The sequence below is a fragment of the Salmo trutta genome, chromosome 22, assembly GCF_901001165.1.
Source record: "Salmo trutta chromosome 22, fSalTru1.1, whole genome shotgun sequence".
NCBI lineage: Eukaryota > Metazoa > Chordata > Actinopteri > Salmoniformes > Salmonidae > Salmo > Salmo trutta.
The window spans coordinates 13,682,784-13,708,198 of NC_042978.1; the positions used below are offsets into that span (position 1 = coordinate 13,682,784).

At 41.3% G+C, this 25,415-nt stretch overlaps 1 protein-coding gene across 5 annotated transcripts in view; it reads right to left on the reverse strand.

The window, feature by feature from the left end:
• LOC115158136 (unconventional myosin-IXb) overlaps nt 1-25,415 on the reverse strand; it is a 105,035-nt gene that overhangs the window by 62,161 nt on the left and 17,459 nt on the right. The window lies entirely within an intron of this gene.

Genomic DNA, 25,415 nt, shown 5'->3' on the forward strand with positions numbered 1-25,415 from the left:
GGTCTAAACAGTTTGCCACAACGGCATTATGCCTGTGTTTCAAAATGCTAACAAATGGGTTGGTTTTAAACAAAAGACTCACAGCCCACAGGGAAAGCTTGGATTGAGCATTTTGAGTGTGTATAAACTCCAAACGTCTGTCTTTGACTAAGCTGTTGAAGAGTGAACATGTGACTTGCATCACAGCACATAGGCAGGCAGTTGAAAACATGGTTCTGAATTATTTTTTTTAAAAGATCCTTTGAAGGATCCTTCAACTATTTGATTCAAGCAATTTACACTACCATCAAGGGAATTCTAAATCCTTCCCTCCACTTAATGGTTGAGTAATATCAATACAATAACAAAATTCAGAGCTAAGATTATTGTATGGGACAATATTCAAAAGTTTGAATAACATAATTAGAAAAATACAACTGAGTAAAATGTATTTATTGGTTTCTTTAAATTTTGATAATAGATGAACATGCAATGCATTTAAGGTTCTTTGTTAAAATAAATATAGATTTTTACTTGAAGGTTATGTCATTAGATGCTGACGAAATATAGGCTATACCAAGGGGTAGGGGCCAGTACAACCAAACTGTTGACTGATATTCAAGTTTCAGTTTCAGTTTTGTGCCACTGTCCATCTGACACTAATGTTCTGGTTTTCTGCATCTAGAACCTAGCCTAAAATCTCCCTGACCATAAACTTGGCCTACATTTGATTTCCCCAATGGAATTTCCAGATTTTCCACTAGTGAGAATTTGGGTTCATTGGACACAGATCAGACACCCATGCATGGCCTAAATGTGAGAAGTTAATGGGATGATAATAACGACTCATGTTTCAACATCACTACAGTAGCCGTCATGTGAAAGGCCTATTCTAAAAATAGCACCACCACAGAAACTTTACTGTTAGCAGGAAAGGTCAAATGAACTTGTCACCTCAGCATCTGCCTCCAAATTAGGGCTGACCCCAATTAGTCGACTGGGTGATTGTTTGGTCATTAAGCTGTTGGTCGACCGAGATTGTATATGTTACTGCTCAACCAACACACACACACACACTAGATATGCGCCCATCTCAGTGAACTAATCCATTGTGGCGGCATAGACCTAAAGCCAATTTATACTTGATCCGAAAATGTGGTCAGAGGGGGTGTGACGCAAAATGAGCTCCATACCGTATCGCCATGCTATTCCCAAAGTTTGTAACAATGCGGAGGGCTCTGTATGTCTCTGCATTGACATGATTTGTTGATGGTAGGTGGATGGAGGCGGTACATCCTGTATAAACACAAACTCATTTCCTTGACAACCGCTCCGCGAAGTGCAAGAAGCAGGTACGCACTGGGGACGGGGGGGACAATGTCATGCTCTGATCCAATGGAAACGTCATAAAATAGGCCTACCTGATTACTTCTTGTAAGTGCTTGACTTGGACTGAAATTTGCATATGAAAACCATAACTGGCACGCAGATCGGGAGAAATGGTAAGAAATTGGCATTCCACATGAGAAAGGTTACCGACTCCATGTAGCTCATTACCAGCAACTTCAGGAGAGTAATGGCAGAATCTGCGAAAGCCAGCAGGAGAATAGCAGACACCCACTCTGTCAAACACTTCGTCTTCCCATTCATGGATGATTCCATTTCCACATTGGCAGAGCGCCAGTAGTACTACATTATGGACCCTACAAATTCAATAAGCAGAAACAGTGGAGAAGCTGTTCAGGCTGGAAACTCAAAAAAAGACAGTGATTTCCTGAGGGAAGTGACACTAACCATCTCAAGCATTGGGCAGCACTTTATGGTCGACTGCAAGACAGCCAAAGAAACTCAAAAAGTAATATGATGATGAGTAACACGATCAACATAAAAACACAATGTCGCCTAACAAAATGTACAGGAATGGTTTTAAGACAATGCTAAATTGATAGGAAGTTAACAGGCAGACATTTTAAAGCTTTTAGTTCATGGAGCTGTAAATCTAATTGAAGAGAGTCCCTTTCACAGCCTCCTCCAACAAGCTGACAGTGGCAGACTGTGGAGAGACTGGCATGGAGCTTTGCTATACTAGTAAATGCCACGGTTCCTCCGCTCTTTGACCAGATGAGACTGGGATGCTCCGTTAAGCTGATGCCAATAGCTTTTGGCTCAAGGCCAACTTGAGACCCCAGATTTACATATGGGCATTTGTTGTAGAATGACCCATGAGCACCAACATGTGAAGTACATAGGAGCATGTCAAATTAAAGCTAACAGTCTACATTTGAGAAATGAAGGCATATACATTTTTCAACCCTAAAGATTTGGAACAAGCAAAACCTTTGATTTCAAGTCAAACAGAGACAACATCTACCAGAAAAAGTATGTAGGTAATATAAAAACGCAATGTGAAGTAAAGACTCCTGCCAACTAATATCAAATGAATATTTAGCTTTGGAGAAATGATTTGCCTTCTGTAAGTTTAAGAAACATTGCCCAAAAACCCACATATCTTAAAGATATTTTCTAACTGCTCTCCCTCATGAGGGAGGATAACGTTCACTGAAGTAACAATTAAAAAAAAGGTAGACCTACCAATTAGCTAGTGCTTTTACTGATATCAAGTATATGAATTATTAAGTGACTAAAACTCGTAATTCTGTTAGGAAATTGGTAACGGAATTAGCAAAGAAAATCAGTAACAGAATTAGTGTAATTGAATTGGCAACAATGGGTACTCATAGTAGTCAGTCACAAACCGCAGCTGGGTCACCTGCTACAGTCCTGTCCTCCCTTCCACTAGCATACTGTTATGTTTAGCTTATAACTGTCTCTTTCCACTATCTGGTGGTCAAAGCAAGACTAAAGGTCTGGACAACCCCTCCTTCTCACTACCTATCCAGTTACTGTCATCTCTCTCCGCCTTTACTGACACTAGGGTTGTGCGATATTACGATCGAATCGTAAATCAACGGATGGTTGACAGCCATCGTCTACGGTGAAGACATTATGATGTGACAGACCATAGTTTTGCCTATTTGAACTTGACTGGCACCATGCAGTAAAGAGTGTACAACAGAGAATGGCACAGTCAGGCAACATGCCTAATGGCAGAGGGTAGCAAAATGTGTCTTATTCCGTGTAATAATGGTATGGGAATAATAATGCATTTTATTTTGTAAAGTGGTTTCTTGCATCAAACACCACAGCAATTATTATTTTATTTTTTCCCCAAAAGTCTCATGGAATGTAGGCCTACATTGAACACCACACATTGGCTGCAGTTGCTACTGTAGGCTGAATGATAGCTGTACTATTTCCATGTTAAAATGTTATGGGATGAATTTTCTCCATTGTTTTTGATGGCAGCCAATCCGATAGGCCTACATTACGATCAAATAGCCACATTAGCCTACTTGGCCACTTAAACCGGATACAGCCTCAGTGTTCACAGTAAATGCACGCTGGAAGTTGCACAGCATTTTCATAACTTTCAAGTTTGTGCTCAGTAGACCTGATATTTGCTCAGTGCCGATAAAAAAGGAGGGAACATTGATCCTGGCTCGCCCTACCATACATCCTTACCAGTCCAATTAAAATATTTTAATATAAAAAAAAAGTTTTTTTTGCCAGACCGCATCAGATACATAGGGCTACATATTGTAAGAAAGAAACGCGCTGTTTCAGTACATCCGATGCTATTTTGCGAAAGTAACCACTTTTTGAAGTGATTTGTTTTACCATCAGATGGAAACATGACTGGTTGTGTTTATGCCACATTAAAACATGTAGGCTAATACATTTTTACAGTTAAATGACATGTTACTATAAAACACACAATAGAACCACTAAAGCAGTCATTTGGACTGCTCATGAATTAAAAACATCTCTGCCATTTTTTTAAAGTCACGCCCCCCTCCATCTATTACCTTTCCTAAATACGTCTATAATACACAATGTCGTAAGAATCTTAATATCAAAGAGAACTGGTGTTAGACAGTTTTAGGAGGAGTCATTTTTTATATGGTTATCCCCGTTGTCCCCCTCTCCTCTCGACAGTAGGGCTTGCGCCTCTCCCGATAGTTGAAGATGCTGTGCCTATTTGAAAATCCCCCCGATAACTGCTTTGAAAGTTAGCCTAATCTATACAGAAATTAATTTTTTATAAACAATAAATAAATGAAGTAGGCGGAATAATGGATGAGTTGATGCGAAGGGAAGCGAACAATACATAATTGTGAATGTATTGATCTATTCTAATACTTTAAATGTTATGTACTCTATAAGTCTTCTCTGGCCTACTTAGAGTACACAGCAAGAGCGTGCGTCACTTACAATGGCAAGAAGACCAAGACTAACCGATGCACTCGTTAGCGTTGCTAAAACATCTGAATGAAAACGACTCAGATGTTGGGAAAGAAATTCATCATGACAATCTCTGATGAGTATTCTTATAATTCTGAGCCTCAACCTGAACCTACACCTCCGAGAGCTAAGCGCCAGAAGTGTGCGCACTGAGCAGGTGCCCACGCCACCACCAAATGAAACGGTGAGAGGACAGAACCATTTGGAATAGAACAAGGCGATGAGAATTCTACGGTCTATTATCAACACAAAATGTCATCAGATCAAAATGGTATTCGTCACATGCGCCGAATACAACAATGCAGTTCACCGCTGATGGGAAAGGCCCTAAATCTCAAGCAAGAAATACAAATCAGAAATCGCACTAAACAGCTTTCGATATTTAGGCTGTGAGACACGGACATGCTCTAACTGACAAGTCACTTTTTTCTGGTGTCATATCAACACTTACAGTATATCCAGCTCAGAGCTCCAGCTTTGCATTTGGTTTGCTAAATGGAGAATTCCACAAAAACAGCGCAAAATGTCCAGAAAATATTATTTAACACTAACGTCAGATCATAGCATGGGCTTTCAGCCAAAGGCTAGGATTTATTTTATAAAAACAGACACTCCTTAACCATATTGTGCCTAGCTGTTAAAAAAAAAAAGTAGGCTATATTCCCTTCTGTCTCCATTCGATATGAATATGACTTTGGGCTAGGCTTAGGCCTATATCCTTATATGCATGCACGGCTTTCTCCCGATCAAACAATGAATGAATCGAACTGACAAGAATGAAATTGGGAGTCTATAGGCCTAGGAATTGGCTATTCTCAAGTCACAGCTTTATTAGAGATAGAACAAACATTGGCCTAATAAGAGAGGATGAGGCAAATAAGGTAATTCTCTAGTTCTGAAGACAGTAGACGTTTGCTTCTATCCAGCCCATGATTTATACCTTAACTCACTAATGTGGTAAGACGGGCTGTTCCACATCAGTTCACTGTCACTTTGCTCCATCATGTGCGCGAGACAGACAACTGTTCCATGCTGAAGCTCCACCAGAAAGGAATATTAGAAAATATTTGCCTGCACTTATTTGCCTGCCTCACAATATTTGCCTGCCTCTGCCCAGGCTTTCAACTACCTTGTCTTTCATCATGATTCGTCCAGTTGTAGCATGTGATTTAGCCGGACTGTGGTTTTAGCTGAGTTTTTATTTTTATGTATTTTTTGGATTTGCCAATGGGGGGGGGGGGGGGGGGGGGGCGATACCATCGTATAGCACAATGTTTTAGGAGTACATAAGGACAAAGGTTGACGTCACCCAACCATAACTGACACCTACCACCTTCTAGTATTGCGATACTGGTTAGCATCATTGTGAGGAAATAAATAACACAAAGTGGATTTAACTTCTTTAGGAAAACAAACATTATCCAAGCTATAGCACACATTTTACATACAGCAGGTTTTTATAGGCCCAATGAGTAGTCTGCTTCGTGTTGTGTTTTTTTTGGCATGGGAAAAAAATATCCTGATATCGTCACAAGCCATCCACATACCCGCTTTCCATTTACTGTAATCAGCATCCTCATCCACTGAGAACTGACCTACACCGGATGTCGAAAAGCAGTTTACATTTGTTCACTCGGCCCTGGCATTGATTTCAATGTCCACAGACTACATTCTTTGGTCCGGTCCGGACTTGATTTGGCCCAAATATTGACGTGACTATGCATAAACAGGGAATAGCAGCAGCGTAAAAATTAAAATAGTCGGGGTAGCCATTTGATTAGCTGTTCAGCAGTCTTATGGCTTGGGGGTAGAAGCTGTTAAGAAGCCTTTTGGACCTAGACTTTGCGCTCAGGTACCGCTTCCCGTGCGGTAGAAGAGAGAACAGTCTATGACTAGGGTGGCTGGAGTCTTTGGCAAATCTTTAGGGCCTTCCTCTGACACAGCCTGGTATAGATGTCCTGGAAGGCAGGAAGCTTGGCCCCAGTGATGTACTGGGCCATACACACTACCCTCTGTAGCGCCTTGCGGTCCAAGGCCCAGCAGTTGCCATACCAGGCCGTGATGCAACCAGTCAGGATGCGCTCGATGGTGCAGCTGTAGAACTTTTTGATGATCTGAGGACCCATGCCAAATCTCATTCTTCTGAGGGGGAATAGGCATTGTCGTGCACGCGTCATGACTGTCTTGGTGATGTGGACACCAAGGAGCTTGAAGTGCACAACCTGCTCCCCAAGAGCCCCTTTGAGAATGGTGGCATGTTCGGCCCTCCTTTTCCTGTAGTCCACGATCATCGCCTTTGTCTTGATCACGTTAAGGGAGAAGTTGTTGTCCTGGCACCACATTGCCAGGTAACTGACCTCCCTATAGGCTCTCTCATTGTTGGTGATCAGGCCTACAACCGCTGTGTCGTCGACAAACTTAATGATGGTGTTGGAGTCGTGCTTGGCCACGTAGTCATGGGTGAACAGGGAGTACAGGAGACGACTAAGCACACACCCCTGATGGGCCTCTTTAGGATCAGCAAGGCAGATGTGTTGTTGCCTACCCTTACCACCTGGGGGCAGCCCGTCAGGAATTCAGGATCCAGTTGCAGAGGGAGGTGCTTAGTCCCAGGGTTTTGAGCGTAGTGATGAGCTTTGAAGGCACTATGGTGTTGAATGCTCAGCTGTAGTTAATGAAGAGCCTTCTCACATAGGTGTTCCTTTTGTCCAGGTGGGAAAGGGCAGTGTGGAGTGCAATAGAGATTGCATCATCTGTGGATCTGTTGGGGTGGTATGCGAATTGATGTGGGTCTGAGGTTTCTGGGATGATGGTGTTGATATGAGCCATGACCAGCCTTTCAAAGCACTTCATGGCTACAGACGTGAATGCTACAGGTCGGTAGTCATTTAGGCAGGTTACCTTGGCGTTCTTAAGCACAGGGACTATGGTGCTCTGCTTAAAACATTTTTGTATTACAGACTTGGGCAGGGACAGGTTGAAAATGTCAGTGAAGACACTTGCCAGTTGGTCAGCGCAGGCTATGAGTACACGTCCTGGTAATCCGTCTGGCCCTGCAGCCTTGTGAATGTTGACCTGTTTAAAAAAAAGGTCTTACGTAAGCTACGGAGATTGCGATTACACTGTTTATCAACATTTTAGGCTAAACAATCAGCCTCATTGCTTTTAAAATGTTTTTTTGATGCAAGTGGTTGTATTAATTATGTATGTTTGGAATATTTAATTATTGCAGAGCAGGACAAGTTGAACAATAGAATAGGTCAACTTTTGTACTATGGGGAAATAGTAGATTGGCATAGGCTAGTGCTATTGTGGTTCGTTAGGCCTTCTTGTTGGCTGACTGAAAAGTAGGCCAAATGTGGACATCTTCAATATGCGCCTCGAAATTCAATAAGGAGGGACGCGCGCAGTTGCGTCCCCGATATGTCAGTCTTCATTCACTTGTAGCCTTGGCCACATCAGAGAGCCATGTGAGTGAGGTTCTTTGGAGCACAGCAGCTGGGAATTATAATTAGCCTATTACATTCAGCCCAAGGGCACAATGGCTACTTTGGCTATTTTTTAGGGGGCATTACGGCCACACAAGGTGGATGCCGCAAGGAAATTTGCGGCCTGGTGAGAATATTATCAACCGCTTGTCAAATTGTGAATGAGAGACTGATGACGTGTGTGCAGCTTGCGACTTTCATCATTAGAGTCCCATCATGCAGCCTTAGAATGTATTAAACATATAGCCCAACATTTGTATCACAACTGAAGTTGCATAAATAAATAAATTAAGCATATAGGAGGACCAGTTTCTTTGCTAACCGCTCACAGAATAGCCACATATGTGCACTTCCTTTAAAATTGTTTGGAGAAAATATCCTATTTTATTAAGCTATGTTCAATTGTATTCTTCATACTAATAAAGACACGGAATTCTAAGCACATCTTGTCTGCTAAATGAACTAGTGTAGCCCACAGCTACATGGCATAGACAGATCAGGGCCTAACACAGACAACTCAGTGTGGGTCAATTGCAAAGTTTTAAAAGTGAAAACTTGAAAAGGGAAAACAATTTAATTTCAAAACACTTTATGTTCCCTTGAGTGTTACCCATGCACATTCAAGGTTTGTCGCTAAAAACTATCAAAAATGAGTTTGTGATTGCACCAAATGACTTAACAATCGTGAATAAACATTTTTAGAAATGTTTTCGGGTCATTAATTTAAGCAAAGAGTAAAATATGAATATGTGCACAGCCTCAAATATTCAACATTAAAGTTAACAGTAAAATTAATATATCCTTGTTTTTTACTTTTCACTGGACGACCCCAAACCCCATCATTCATTTTTTAAACAAACAATGTTAAGTGTTAACATTGTAAAATGAAGTCAACTTTTTGAAATACAGTAATTTAACATTCTACATTACAATTGTAATACATAGTCAAATGTTTGTGCAATGTCTTAACATTAAAATCTCCACATTGCATAGACAAAGTTTCTAATATTAAAACATCTGTGATTAAGTTTGAGCAGAACATTGCAAGATTACAATTCGAAATTAAAAGTTTAATTGTGCAAACTATTCATGAGATTCAAACATTAAAAGACAAAGAAGTGATCACTTTGTAGCAAAAGTTAAACTCATTGAAGTTCTTCTTAAAACAGTGCTTTTGATGTTGTTGCACTAGCGTGACAAGAAACCAGCCCAGTCTGTGTCGGACAGCCGAGATGCTCTTGAATTGAAGGGCTCGGGCTCACTGATCATTGACTTCACATCTCCTTCAGTGGAAGGTAATGTCTTGTACAGAAGGCCAGACAAAAACATTCCTCACTTCATGCTGCTGCATACAAGTGACCTGCACTTTCTCCCCAATCACCTTCAGCACCTGGCCTACAAAAGGGGCGGTCTTCGTAGCTGACAATGACAAAACTGCCTAGACTTTCAGCAAGTGTTGACTTGGCCACAGCTTCATCTTGCTGTTCCTCAGTGGTGGTCTTCTCCTGATGGTGTTTTTCATTGAAATTCACTTCCACAGCACTGAAACAGGTGTTGCAGATGCTTGGTCTGCTGCAGAAGCAAGACACTCGCTTGCCACTGTGGAGGTGACCTGGTGCAATTTCATGGTTCCTTTGACTCCAGCAAGGTTGTTTGGCACAGATTCCGAATGATCATTTTGGTTGCACCATATGACTTCTCACATAAACACGTTTTAGAGGCAACTGCTTATGCACCCATGTGAACACTTGACTTTGACATCAAGTATGCATCTTGAGTATCGAAATAAAATAAGGTTCAGATATTTCTACATTCTAATTAGTTAATGATCAGATTTTTGGGGTAAAACCTGAAAGGGAGTGGAATGTAAACGTAAAGATTTACAAGAGGACTTACTAACCTTTATTCTTAACCAAGGCGTATCTTAATGATGTCACATCCTGTCATGAGTACCATCATGTGATTTGATAAAAAATGGTGACTGTCGGTCGCACCAAATGCTATTTTTCCAAAATGATTTATAAACTTTCTGCCTAAACTTTCTTACCCATACAGACGTATAGTGCAATAGACCCTTAAATCATGCCAGAATAACCATTTGTTACTAAAACATCTCAAATCATAAAACTGTAATTTATATAGATTGCATTAGTCTGACAGTCGCTCCGTATTACTTGTTTGAACTTTAGAGCACCGAAAGGGACAGTTTTTTTTCCCTCACATTCAACCATCAACTCATTTAGGACTCAAAAGAGAAAGGGCATAGTTACATAACATTGGTATAAATGGGTTGTTGATTTTGGAAAATATTTCAGTCAGACGCCAAAATATTCATGGCAGGTCATTGACCCGTATGCTAGTCGGTTCTTCTGAAATAGACTACATATTCCTTCATGTTTCTTTAGACCTGTCTAAAATAAATAATGGATTTATTGTGCTGGTGTAGGCTATATTCAATGGATTTATTTGAGTTTTTAAAAAGTAGATGTTACAAAGGTCTGCATCAGTGGCTTGTAGGCTATGCGTGGAAGCCAGAAGATGCTAAACGTGTTTACACTAATTAACAGTCAGTCAATTACCATGAGACCGGCAGTTATTTGATTGACAATTTTTCATGACCGCAACAGCCCTAGTCTCAGCATAATTCTGTTACTGTGGATCTGCCCATATCCAAGTACATCCAAAAGGAAGAAAGCAAAGGAATATAATATAGCTATCTATAACTAATATTGATGTAAAACAATCAGCTAAAACCAAAAGCAGAAAACAGCTGATTATAGCCCAGTGTAACATATCATGTAACCTAACTTGGCACTGGTGGCTCTACTGAGTGAACCCCGAGAAAGAGAGAGCGAGACAAGAAAGACGTAAATTACTGTAGGCGCATAACCATCATTTATCACCGCTGTCATCAGGCCAGAGTTCGGTTTTTTCAATGTGAAAAATACAAAATGTTGACCTACGGGCCAAAAAACGAGTCCCTCTCCCAAAAGGAGGAATCGGTTTGTTTTGTAATCAAAACATCTTAAAAGCCATTGTTTCCTCTTGGTAAACATGCAAAAAGCCTGCATTACCAAATGTAGGCCTCTTCTCCACATTCACTATAAATTGCTCCCAAACAGAACAGCAACAAAGCTGTAAAGAGACCATAGCCAGAGATGGGCATCAATAGTAAGACACTCTGAAATCATGCAGAAGGGGAATAGCTACAAAACAGCAGCCAGTGACTCAATTGTTGACCACAACCCCAGAAATCCAGCCTGTAAAATGCCAAGGCGTGCAAAAATACTGGGACCACAAAAAACAGCATTATCATTATCCTCCATTATGAGCTGGTCTGGTTTAAATCTGTCAATTTAACTCTTTCCACTGATACCCACACCGGCTTCAAAGCAGAGAAGCAAAGCCGTGCGAGGGGTCTCAGAAAATAATCGAAAAGGGTAACTGCGTATGTTTTAGCCAAACGCAGAACCTCCTGGAAGCTTGGAGGATGCCCAGAATTCCAGAGATAAAGATAATGGATCGATGGATTGTCTGTGTGGTGGAGGCTAAGCTGCTTACTGTGAGCAGAAGAGGAATTAAAAAACGAACTACTTCCTTAGAAGTAGCTAATTGGTGAAGAGGGTACCCCTATCGCCTCTGAATTATCAATGGGAATAGGGTAAGTGTCAGTGGAGGCTGCAGATGGGAGGACGGCGCATAATAATGGCTGGAATGGAGCAAATGGCAAACACATGGAAACCATGTATTTGATACCATTCCACCTACTCCGCTCCAGCCATTACCACGAGCCTGTCCTCCAATTAAGGTGCTACCAACCTCCTGTAGTAAGTACCTATTGAGCCCAATATCTAAGTTTAGACATTTCGATCATATACTGCCCTAATTTCTGTAAGAAAATGAGATTAAGATTTCATTCTCTAATGTGAAGCTATGAATTTTACTTAAATGTTTTAATAAGACGTACAAATATTTAATAAAATATGTGAAAAGTCCAGACTGCTTAATGGGTAGGCTACCGAATGTACCTTTTAAGGCCTTGGGTGTTCCAAATTAGCCCAGCTCTTAAAATTATCTATTCAAATTATTTTTCAAAAAATGTTAAAAATGTACAAAAGGATAGCTCTTATGTAAAATGACATATTAATCTCGCCTAAAGTGATTAAATAAACTGATCATTACTATTCATCATGAAAGTAGCACTCATATCCAATCAAATGTATTTTTTTTTTAAAACAGGGGGGGGGGAAGCATGCACAAAGACCATAACTTTCAATTACTTATCTGAAAGCTGATTCATAAAAATAAAAAGATTAAGATGGGCAAAAGAACAGACACTGGACAGAGGAACTCTGCCTAGAAGGCCAGCATCCCGGAGTCGCCTCTTCACTGTTGACGTTGAGACGAGTGTTTGGCGGGTACCATTTAATGAAGCAGCCAGTTGAGGACTTGTGGTGTGTCTGTTTCTCAAACCAGACACTAATGTACTTGTCCTCTTGCTCAGTTGTGCACCGGGGCCTCCCAATCTCTATTCTGGTTAGAGCCAGTATGAGCTGTTCTGTGAAGGGAGTAGTACACAGCGTTGTACGAGATCTTCAGTTTCTTGGCAATTTCTCACATGGAATAGCCTTCATTTCTCAGAACAAGAATAGACTGACGAGTTTCAGAAGAAAGTTGTGTCTGGCCATTTTGAGCCTGTAATCGAACCCACAAATGCTGATACTCCAGATACTCAACTAGTCTAAAGAAGGCCAGCATATTGCTTCTTTAATCAGAAGAACAGTTTTCAGCTGTGCTAACATAATTGCAAAAGGGTTTTCTAATGATCGATTAGCCTTTTAAAATGATTAACTTTGATTAGCTAACACAACGTGCCATTTGAACACAGGAGTGATCGTTGCTGATAATGGGCCTCTGTAGATATTCCATAAAGAAATCAGCCGTTTCCAGCTACAATAGTCATTTACAAAATTAACAATGTCTACACTGTATTTCTGATCAATTTGATGTTACTTTAAATGGACAAAAAAAAGTGATTTTCTTTCATAAACAAGGACATTTCTAAGTGACCCAAACTTTTGAACGGTAGTACACACACAGTTTACATTTGTTTTAGGCTTATTTGATGACAATTATTTCATTCCAAGTCATCATCTCTATTTGTCAGGTCTGAAATGGAGAAAAGATTTGAGTGCGATAGAGAGCAGTTGCTTCATGAGGTATCTACCTGAAAATACATGCTCTAAGATTACCAACTATCAATCAGCCTTTTTTACTTTGAAGAACTACTAAAATACTTATTTAGTCAGACAGCATAGGCAGCAGCTCTAAAGAGATATGACTTGGATTGAAATAAAGTCATCAAATAGGCCTAAAACAAAAAGACAATAATTATTTTATTCAAGTGAATAAATGGTTAATAAAGTGATAAGCAGTAATGTGCAGTCACTATCATGGCACAGCATTCAACCTGCATAATGCAGCACATGTAAAAGAAAAAGTAATACAAATAGAAACCAAAATCCCTGAGTATTTGTTAATAATCGAACCGAAACTACCTCAAAAAGCTATACTGAGTAGGTACAAAAAAATATTTGTTAAGTGTTTGAGGGTCACCTCCACACCAAACGTTTTTTTGCAGCTTTGAAATTGTCCACTAGTTGGAATTTACACAACGTCAATTACTTAAAAACATTTGATTGGCTTAGAATAAAAACATATGTATAGAACTACATTAAAATAAAGGAAAAAAATAGTTAAAGAATTAATCTAAAAATTAAGTGACTTAATAGGTACGCTTAACCTAGGTCTAGCCTAAATCAGATTACTCTCATTACCTTTTGTAAGGGTAAAGACAGCATTTCCTAACCATTTAAACAATGACTGTCAAGATTTCAATGAAAGTTCTTGTTAAAGCACACTTAGAGCAATGTAAACTAGGCCAGTTTGTGTAAGACCACATATTTCCATCACTGGGCATTTTGCTGTGGCTTTTCAATCCTATCCAAGGACCGTAACAAATATCACTTGTGATGTGACCAATATTTGAATGAGCTCCATTCTCAAAACTTAGAGTAGGCGAATAGCCATCGAGTTCAGTTTAACTGAACCTTAATGACGTCACCAAGACGGACAAAAATGCACACACACAAATGATAACTGTTTTACTGGAAGCACATAACATATGAGAGCCAAACAAACCTTTTGTGATGGAAATTAGGAGTGTGTTTCTGGAAACATTGGTGAAACAAATTAGCAGTGCCAGCTTCAATATGGGGCAAGGCACATAAATCTGTTAACACTACACGTCGCATACACAGATTATATCAACATAACTGATCCCACTTGGCACATAGAGATAGGCAAATCGCTCAAGTCGCAGCATTTCCCTGACTGCCTAGCCTGGAATGCCAACTGTGCCATGTTACTCACTCCATGCCATTTAAAGCTATAAACCCCACCCAAAGTGGGGGAGCGAAGCCTGAAGTGCCATACATTTGAGAGACGATCCCACCCCATACCACAATGAATGGGTCAAGCTATAACTTTTATGAACAGTTGTTTTCAGGGTTTATGACCGAGCTGACAGCCTTAAGATTACAAGCATTTCGCTGCATTAGTCTGTAAACTGCAGAAGGCTATCAGGCTTCTGCAAACACAGAGCAGCCAGTCAGAGCTGAGCAACCACTGGGTGACTGGCAGGAAGTAAATGAGCCATTACTGAGACAGACCAATGAAGGCATTTGGTCATTAACCCCCACACAACCTTATAGCTCTATGGGGGTCAACCCACAAGAAGTGGATTCTGAGTGGCCTGGTCTCCTAGGACATGAGCTAGGAGACAATCCCTTTGAACGAGGCAAATGGGAGGGGCAGGATAAATGCTGTAAAGGCTTCCCATGCTATGATGAATGTAAGGGTTATGCTAGGCTTCCCATTAGTGTGACGCAGGATTAGCTAAGAGGCAACTATCAGTCTCAGAGGAAGAGTATATCTTCCTGCAGACCACCTAATTCTCTTTTGGGGGAAGAGGAGACAAGGGCCATTGAGGCAATCAGCAGCTAGCCTGATTGGGATGAGCAGTAGAGTTGGCCCGGGGCCAAACAGATTGTCCCCCAGGCACAAAAAGAAGGGCCTGCAGTGGGAAAAAAAAAATCAGCCAGAGTCCCTTTTATAGAGTGCAGATGCAACCAGAGTCAGTCTGAATGAAAGAGAGCCTCCCGCTGAAGCATGTGGCTGAAAAAGAAACCCTGCCTTTGTTTAAGGAACACCTCAGCGATTTAACTCTTCTAGCAGACGGCCAGGGCAGAGAGAAACTCAAGGGCCAGCAGAAAAGAGTGATGCAGCAGCCCCCTCCTCCCCACCAACACCACTTGGTTCCCTAAACCTGGCCAGCCATGAACAAAACACGAGTTCCAAAATAATCTGCTTCTTTCTTCAGGGAAAAGTATATAGGAGAATACAGGGATCCCTAACTGCATTTGTAAATTCTCAAACCCAACACCCTGTTCTGCCACCTCCACTAGCACTGACATTGCCATTTTATTCAAGGAAAACGTACTCGCTAAGACAGCTGGGTGAGACAACCACATCAATCTTAAGATAAATGCACTAATTGTAAGTCGCTCTGTATAAAAGAGTGTCTGTTAATTACTCAAATGTAAAATAAACATTTGGCAAAATATTCCATATAAAAGTAAGCTGACAGACAAGGGAAAGACTAACCATGAGCCAGCCAGACATCTGATGGGCTATTCTCCTCTGGAATAGCCCATCAGAACCAAATGGAAGAGTACTAACGATGGGATGACAGTGGGTATGGTCCGCAGACTGCACTGTATTGATTAGGTACTGCAGAAACATGCACAAGTGATCAATAGATAAACAAGTAGCCGGCTGCCGTCACCATCTCACATCCCTTGAAGGCAGGTATAGACCTAACACTGTGTTCATACAAGGTCTTCATGGGACACGCAAAGGGCTGTTTGGCATGCATGCAGCAGCAGGGAGTATGTTAGCAAAATATATAACTGGATCATGACCCCGGGATGAGTGTGTACATCGAACCTCTCCTTCTGTTCCTCAGGGAATTCAACACCAATTTTAGCTGGGCTCAATAAAACCCCTTTGTGTAATTTACACAGCGGGTCGGTAATCCGACAGGCCTGGCACGAGCTCCCCCCCCCCCCCACACATGTGGCACTGCTCCAGTAACACAGTCCAGATGCCAAGTTATTTAGTTTCCCCTGTAAAGGGTGTCAGTGCCAGGAGAGGAGATGTGAGTGCTAGGCCAGGCCACAGCGTGTCCACACATCAGGAAGGAATAAAAAACATGGTCGGTCTCCTTTTCTTGGCTTTAAACCAACCTTTTCTCCATTTGAAGTAGGGTAGGGGCGGTAGGTAGCCAGTTAGTGTTGGGCCAGTAACCGAAAGGTCGCTGGTTTGAATACCCGAGCCGACAAGAAGAAAAATCTGGTGATGCTCAAGGGCCCTTCACCATAATTCACTCCAGGGGTGCTGTACTACTATGGCGGACCCTGTAAAACACCACATTTCACTGCACCTACCCAGTGTGTTTTAATTGAACCTTTATTTAACTAGGCAAGTCAGTTGAGAGCAAATTCTTATTTACAATGACGGCCTAGGAACATTGGGTTAACTGCCTTGTTCAGTGGAAGAACGACATTGGAGGTGACTTATGGTAGAGAAATTAACATTCAGTAATGTAGTAACTGCTCTGGTCGACATTCCTGCAGTCAGCATGCCAATTGCGCGCTCCCTCAAAACTTGGTACATCTGTGGCATTGTGGTGTGACAAAACTGCACATTTTAGAGTAGCCTTTTATTGTCCCCAGCACAAGATGCACCTGTGTAAAGATCATGCTGTTTAATCAGCTTCTTGATATGCCACATTGTGTATGTGTGCCATTCAGAGGGTGAATGGGCAAGACAAAAGATTGAAGTACTTTTGAACGGGTACGGTAATAGGTCCAGGCGCAGGGCTGATGCGGTGACCGTATTACCGCCACACCAGCAGTCACAACTGCAGTAAAATTTGGCAATCTTCTTTTATGCACTCTGGACATGCTTTGGTACATGGTTACAATCAATGTTCCCGAACAGATTTCACTTAGTTTCCTACATTAAAAACACCGGGCAGTTGCAGGAACAGTGTTGGAGAGCCCATGAAATACAGATTTTGGGTGGAATATCACCTATCGAGCAGCGAGAGCATACTCAGTGGTTGATACGTTTAGTGAAATAAGTGTTCTTATATTTATTTCCTCAGCTGCTCATATTAAGCACAGATCCATAATTAAACCGAAGTAGCCTACCAGGCATCATTGAAAAACAGACAGAAGGGAACGTACGCAGCGTCCATTCGCTATTCGAGAGATGACGTCTTTTTTCGCCTGCCCATTTGATATTGGGCCATTCTAAAGCGAAACAGATTTGACATACTGTACCAGTCAAAAGTTTGAACACACCTATTCATTCAAGGATTTTTCTTTATGTTTACTATTTTCTACATTGTAGAATAATAGTGAAGACAACAAAAATATGAAATGTGATATCTTGTAGTATCCAAAAAAAGTGATACACAAATCAAAACATATTTTATATTCTTCAAAGTAGCCACCCTTTGCCTTGATGACAGCTTTGCATACTCTTGGCATTCTCTCAACCAGCTTCACCTGGAATGCTTTTTAACAGTCTTGAAGGAGTTCCTACATATGCTGAGCACTTGTTGGCTGCTTTTCCATCACTCTGCGGTCCAACTTATACTAAACCATCTCAATTGGGCTGAGGTCGGGTGATTGTGGAGGCCAGGTCATCTGATGCAGCACTTCATCACTCTCCTTCTTGGTCAAATAGCCCTTGCACAGCCTGTTTTTGAAAAACAAATGATACTGGGACTAAGCGCAAACCAGATGGGATGGTGTATCGCTGCAGAATGCAGTGGTAGCCATGCTGGTTAAGTGTGCCTTAAATTCTAAATAAATTACTGACAGTCACCAGCAAAGCACCCCCACACCACCTCCATGCTTCACGGTGGGAACCACACATTTGGAGATCTGTTCACCTACTCTGCGTCTCACAATGACACGGCGGATGGAACCAAAAATCTCAAATTTGGACAGATTACCACCGGACTTATGTCCATTGCTCGTGTTTTGAGCCCAAGCAAGAACCTTATTGGTGTCCATTAGTAGTGGTTTCTTTGCAGCAATTTGACCATGAAGGCCTGATTCATGCAGTCTCCTTTGAACAGTTGATGTTGAGATGCAAATTTCTCAAATTGTAGCATCATGCAGCCGAATATATATATAAAATTAAGTCATTAAGGTCTATCATTCACAACTAAATCTATCGTATAGGACCTGTTTACAATTATCACTTTTATGCTCAGAGCCACTTCATATCGCTCCGGAATGCTATTGTAAAGTGGTTTTTCCACTGGATATCTTAAGGTGAATGCACCAATTTGTAAGTCGCTCTGGATAAGAGCGTCTGCTAAATGACTTAAATGTAAATGGAATGGGAAAAATATCCTTTCTACTTTATTCAGCTAAGTAGAATTCTATTCTTCTAACTATAAAATCATACAATATAAAATCTTGTCAGATAATGAACAAGCCTACAGCCTGCAGGTTTTCCCAAACTGGGGTACGCGCAATGCCATCGAGGGTAATCCAAATAAAAATGTGATTCCCATTTATTTACTTTTTTAAATACATTTTAAAAACAGTCCATTTATATTTTCCAACAGCGCTATACATTTGGGTGAGGTCCCCCCCTCGCCCGAGTAGCTTTGTTTCACTGCAAAAAATACAATTTAACCATCTAGTGTTCAGCGAATTAACACAATGTCAAATACAGGTAGCCTAGTCAAATAATTAACATCCAAACACATTAACCATTACTCCCTCGCGGGAATTCCACTAACGGTTCGTATGTAGCCAAACATAGCTGCTGCTCATGTTGGTATCTGTACTGATGGTGCAAAAGCCATGACAGGGAGACACAGTGGAGTGGTAACGCGCGTGCAAGCCGTTGCTCCCGACTCCACTTGGGTACACTGCAACATCCATGAGGTTCTTGCTGCCAAGGGAATTCCTGACAGCTTGAAAGACGTTTTGGACACTACAGTGAAAATGGTTAACTTTGTTAAAGCAAGGCCCCTGAACTCTCGTGTATTTCCACACTATGCAATGATATGGGCAGCGACCATGTAACGCTTTTACAACATACAGAAGTCTGCTGGTTATCAAGGGGCAAAGAATAAACACGTTTTTTTTGTTGAGACGAGCTTAGTTTGTCTTTACTGACCATTCTTTTCACTTGTCTAATCGCTTGCATGATGACTAGTTTCTCACCATGACTGGCCTATCTGGGTGGGAATTTTTCCTCGCACGAATGATCTGAATCTAGGATTACAGGGACTCTCTGCAACTATATTCAATGTGCGGGACAGAAATTGAGGCTATGATTAAGAAGTTGGCGCTCTTCTCTGTCTGCATTAACAAGGACAACACAGGTCTTTCCATCATTGTATGATTTTGTGTGCAAATGAACTCAAGCTTACAGACAATGTCAAATATGATATAGCGAAGCACCCGAGTGAGTTGGGTGCGCAATTACGCAGGTACTTCCCAAAACGGACGACACAAACAACTGGATTCGTTATCCCTTTCATGCCCTTCCTTCAGTCCATTTACCGATATCTGAACAAGAGAGCCTCATCGAATTTGCAGCAGGCGGTTTTGTGAAAACTAGATTTCTGGATTGGGCTGCGATCACGCTATTAAGACACGGATGCCCTTTGCAACCACGTACCCATGGGAGAGTGGATTCTCGGACCTCACTGGCATGAACTAAATACAGGCACAGACTGTGTGGAAAATGATTTAAGACAGAGACTCTCCAATACAAACCAAAATTGCAGAGTTATGTGTATCCTTTCAAGCACACCCTTCTCATTAACCTGTGGTGGGTTATTCAGAATTTTCAATGAACAAATACAGTTTAATATGTAAGATGGTTAAATAAAATGCTAAATTATAGAAAATTATTCTTATTTGTGCCCTGGTCCTATAAGTGCTCTTTGTCATTTCCCATGAGCCGGGTTGTGACAAATAAGAATGAGTGAGTTTGTTTAAAAAAATGTATCATCGTATAGTGTGTGTGGCAAACTTACAATGGCAAAAAATAACATTTGAGTGTGTGCTGACCCTGGTGCTAGAGGGGGTACGCAGCTGAAGGTTGAATGCTTGAAGGGGTAGCGGACAATAAAAAGTTTGGGAACCACTGGCCTATGGCATGGAGCATAGCCTGATAATGAGTTGGGCTACTGTATGTTATGTTCTTCTGAAATACATTTTCTTTATGTTTCTTTAGAATTTACTAAAATAAATGGATTTATTGTGATGGTGTATATAAAATAGATTTATTAGCCTTTAAGGTAAATCAAATTGTATTGGTCACATACACATGTTAGCAGATGTTAATGCGAGTGTAGCGAAATGCTTGTGCTTCTAGTTCCGACCGTGCAGTAATATCTAACAATTTCACAACAACTACCGTACACACACACACACACACACACACACACACACACACACACACACACACACACACACACACACACACACACACACACGTAAAGGAATGAATAAGAATATGTACATATGGATGAGCAATAGCCGTGTGGCATAGGCAAGATGCAGTAGATGGTATAGAGTACAGTATATACACATATGAGATGAGTAATGTAGGGTATGTAAACATTATATAAAGTGGCATTGTTTAATGTGACTAGTGATACATGTATTACATCCAATTTAATTATTAAAGTGGCTAGAGATTTGAGTCAGTATGTTGGCAGCAGCCTCTATGTGTTAGTGATGGCTGTTTAACAGTCTGATGGCCTTGAGATAAACGGCTTCTAACAGTCTCTCGGTCCCAGCTTTGATGCACCTGTACTGACCTCGCCTTCTGGATGATAACGGGGTGAACAGGCAGTGGCTCGGGTGGTTGTTGTCCTTGATGATCTTTTTGGCCTTCCTGTGACATCGGGTGGTGTAGGTGTCCGGAGGGCAGGTAGTTTGCCCCCGGTGACGCATTGTGCAGACCTCACTACCTACTGGAGAGCCTTACAGTTGTGGGCGGAGCAAATGCCGTACTAGGCGGTGATAGAGCCTGACAAGGTTGCTCTCAATTGTGCATCTGTAAAACTAGTCTCTAGTCTAGTCTCTCAAAGCACTTCATGATGACGGAAGTGAGTGCTACGGGGCGATAGTCGTTTAGCTCAGTTACCTTAGCTTTCTTGGGAACAGGTACAATGGTGGCCCTCTTGAAGCATGTGGGAACAGCAGACTGGGATAGGGATTGATTGAATATGGCTGCGCATGCTCTGAGGACGCGGCTAGGGATGCCGTCTGAAACGGCAGCTTTGCGAGGGTTAACACGTTTAAATGTTTTACTCCCGTTGGCTGTAGTGAAGGAGAGGTGGTAGCGGGCTGTGTCAGTGGCACTGTATTGTCCACAAAGCGAGAAAATAAGTTGTTTCGTTTGTCTGGAAGCAAGACGGTGTTCGCGACGAGGCTGGTTTTCTTTTTGTAATCCGTGATTGACTGTAGACCCTGCCACACTGATTATACCCGAAGAGAATTCTCTTGGTAGCTAATCCGGTCGGCATTTGATTGTAAGGAATTCTAGGTCAGGTGAACAAAAGGACTTGAGTTCCTGTATGTTGTTATGATCACACCATGACTCATTAATTCATAAGGCATACACACCCACCATTCTTACCAGAGAGATGCTTGTTTCTGTCGGCGCGGTGCGTGAAGAAACTGGGTGGCTGTACCGACTCAGATAACGTATCCCGAGTGAGCCATGTTTCCGTGAAACAGAGAACATCACAATCGCTGATGTCTCTCTGGAAGGCAACCCTTGCTCGCATTTCATCTACCTTGTCAAGAGACTGGACATTGGCGAGTAGGATACTCGGGAGAGGTGAGTGATGTGCCCGTCTACGGAGCCTGACCAGAAGACCACTCAGTCTGCCCCTTCTGCGGCACCGTTGCTTTGGGTCGCCTACTGGGATCCGATCCGTTGTCCTGGGTGGTGGTCCAAACAGAGGATCCGCTTCGGGAAAGTCGTATTCCTGGTCGTAATGTTGGTAAATTAACCTCACTAGGGTAGGGGGCAGCATTCGGAATTTTGGATGAAAAGCGTGCCCAAAGTAAACTGCCTGCTACTCAGGTCCAGAAGCTAGGATATGCATATAATTGGTAGATTTGGATAAAAAAAACTCTAAAGTTTCCAAAACTGTTAAAATAATGTCTGAGTATAACAGAACTGATATGGCAGGCGAAAACCTGAGGAAAATCCATCCAAGAAGTGCCTTTATTTTGAAATGCCTGCTTTTCCATTGAAAGCATATCCACCATACTAAGACTTGACGCAGTTCACGGTCTCTATGGCATCCACAACATGTGGCCAGTCTTTAGGCATTGTTTCAGGCTTTTACTCTGAAAAGTGAGGGAGAAACAGCACTTTCAATGAGTGGACAGTGGACATTTCCAGACATGAAGCCAGCAGGTGATCGGGAGCGCGCCTTTCTTGTTTCTCCTTTTCTATTGACGAAGCTTTTGTCCAGTTGAAATATTATCGATTATTTATGACAAAAACAACTTGAGGATTGATTATAAACATCGTTTGACATGTTTCTACGAACCTTTATGGTACTTTTTTGATTTTGTCTGTCTTTTGTGACCGCGCTTTGTTCCAATGGAATTCTGAACAAAATGCACCAAGAGGTTTTTTGACATGAGGGACATTATCGAACAAAACGAACATTTATTGTGTAACATGGAGTCTTCGGAGTGCAAACATATGAAGATCAAAGGTAAGGGATACATTTTCTGACATTTTTCACTATTTCTGACTTTTGTTACTCCTCTTCTTGGCTGCTAAATGTTTAATGATTTGTCTGCTGGGCGCTGTTCTCAGATAATCTCATGGTTTGCTTTTGCCGTAAAGTCTCCTTGAAATCTGACACCTTGGTTGGATGAACAAGAAGTTAATCTTTAAACCGATGTATAACACTTGTATGTTTTATGAATTATGAGTATTTCTGTTTTTGAATATTGCGCGCTGCAATTTCACTGGATGTTGGCCAGGTGGGACGGTAGCGTCCCACCCCCCCCAGAGAGGTTAACGTTGCTCTTATATCCAATAGTTCTTCCCGGCTGTATGTAATAAGACTTCATATTTCCTGGGGTAACAGTGTAATAAATAATACAAACAAAATACTGCATAGTTTCCTAAGAACGTGAAGCGAGGCGACCATCTGTCAGCGTCATGTCTTTCAGTAGATGTGTGGAGGCCTGGGGATGCTAAATGTGTTTATGCTAATTATATCAAAACTCAACCGTTTATCTTTTCCAGTGATGAAGACATGGAAGACTCATGGTATGGCGGGGAAGGCAAAATGGATGAACTTTGAGCTCCTTTTATCTCCTGAATGTTTTGGCACTCACTTTCTGACCACTTCTTCCAAGGGCAAACATGCATGGAAAGCTGTGTTTAAATTAAGAGGGATGCTGTCAAAAAGTGATTGATTTCAAATGGATTTACCCATGAGTGAAGACAAAGCACTGGTCTCATTGAACTGTAAGCTCACGACAATTTTGGATTTGATATATGGGTTGTTAAGCAACAAAACCAATACGTCCGCAACCGTGGAGCAGAACAGGCGGGTTTGGCTAAGAAACAAAAGATTGTTGACAAAATGTAAACTATATTTCCTCTCAAAATCTTTATTGAAAAAAATGCTATAGATTATGCACTTATTAATAAAGTGCTCATTGTGCAAGACTACATCATCCAACAGTGACCGTACATGCATATCCCGACCAGAACCATGAATTACAGGCAACATCCACACTGAGCTAAAGGCTACAGCTGCCACTTTCAAGGAGTGGGACACTAACCTGGACATAAGAAATCCCTCTACGCCCCCCGACAAACCATTAAAAACAGGCAAAGCATCAACACAGGACCAAGATCGAATCCTACTACAGTCTGACGCTCACCAGATGTGGCAGGGCTTGCAAACTATCACGAATTGCAAAGGGAAACCCAGCCGTGAGCTGTCCAGTGACACATGCCTGGGTTAACGTTCACAAGGCCGCAGGGCAAGACGGATTACCAGGAAGCATACTGAGAGCATTCGCTGACCAGCTGGCAAGAGTTCTTCACTGGCAATTTCAACCTCTCCCTGACCCAGTCTGTAATACCTACATTTTCAAGCAGACCACCATTGTCCCTGTGCCCAACAACACCAAGGTAACCTGTCTAAATGACTACTGCCCCATAGAACTCATCCCAGACACCCTGATGGGGCAGACGATATGGCCAAAATATCATATCTCGGCATTTGGTATAATAAAAGTTCTAAATTTGCTTTGAGTAGTGTGTGACCCTTATTTTTAACCAAATGTTGCAATTTAGATCAAAACACTTGGAATCATGGAAACAGAATGTTTATTCTCATTCTATAGTGAGAATATAAATAGTGGGCACTTTGAATACAGTGTTGTTTGACATGACAACAAATGAAAATGCCAGGGAGGAGTTGTGACAGGGTAGGAACCAAGGTGTTGGTCAGTGTTTCCTAGGGGACCCTATAATCTTTGGCTACATTAAATGTTTTTTTTCCATGTAGCCAACATATTCATGCTTCACCTGTTCCTCTTTGATTAAGAAGATACTGTTGCACAAACATGCTGATTTTGGCCTACTCCATCACTGGTATCAGGCTATGTAGCTAGCTATGTTTGCTCTTATTCAGCACATTTATTAGCTAGCTAGCCAGCTACTAGAATTAGCATGATTTAAGTAAAACTTGCTAATGTAAGATGCAGATGTAAGAAGCAAAGATAAAATTATTGAACTAGAGATGAAAATTTGTACATTTTGCTGCCGACTAACTGACCATCATTAACCGGTTAACAAACGGTTACAAAAATTCCAAACAGTAAAATGGCGTGACACAGAAATTCCGATCAGAGATCTGTATATAATGATGATGCTAATTTCTCCGCCCTAACAATGGCAGTCATCCCAAGGCAGGCAACATAGAAACACAATGGGCTTGTTTTGGCAAGAGTGAAAGCTCACGCGTCGCCTCTTCCTCTCTGATACCATGCATGCATACATACATACATACATACATACATACATACATACATACATACATACATACATACATACATACATACATACATACATACATACATACATACATACATACATACATACATACATACATACATACATACATACATACATACATACATACATACATACATACATACATACATACATACATACATACATACATACATACATACATACATACATACATACATACATACATACATACATACATACATACATACATACATACATACATACATGCATACAAGGACCGGACATTTTTCATGAATAGCTTAATGAAAGTATGCAACAATAAGCCTATCTTCTTACAGTAAAAAGGCTATAGCCTATTATGGAACA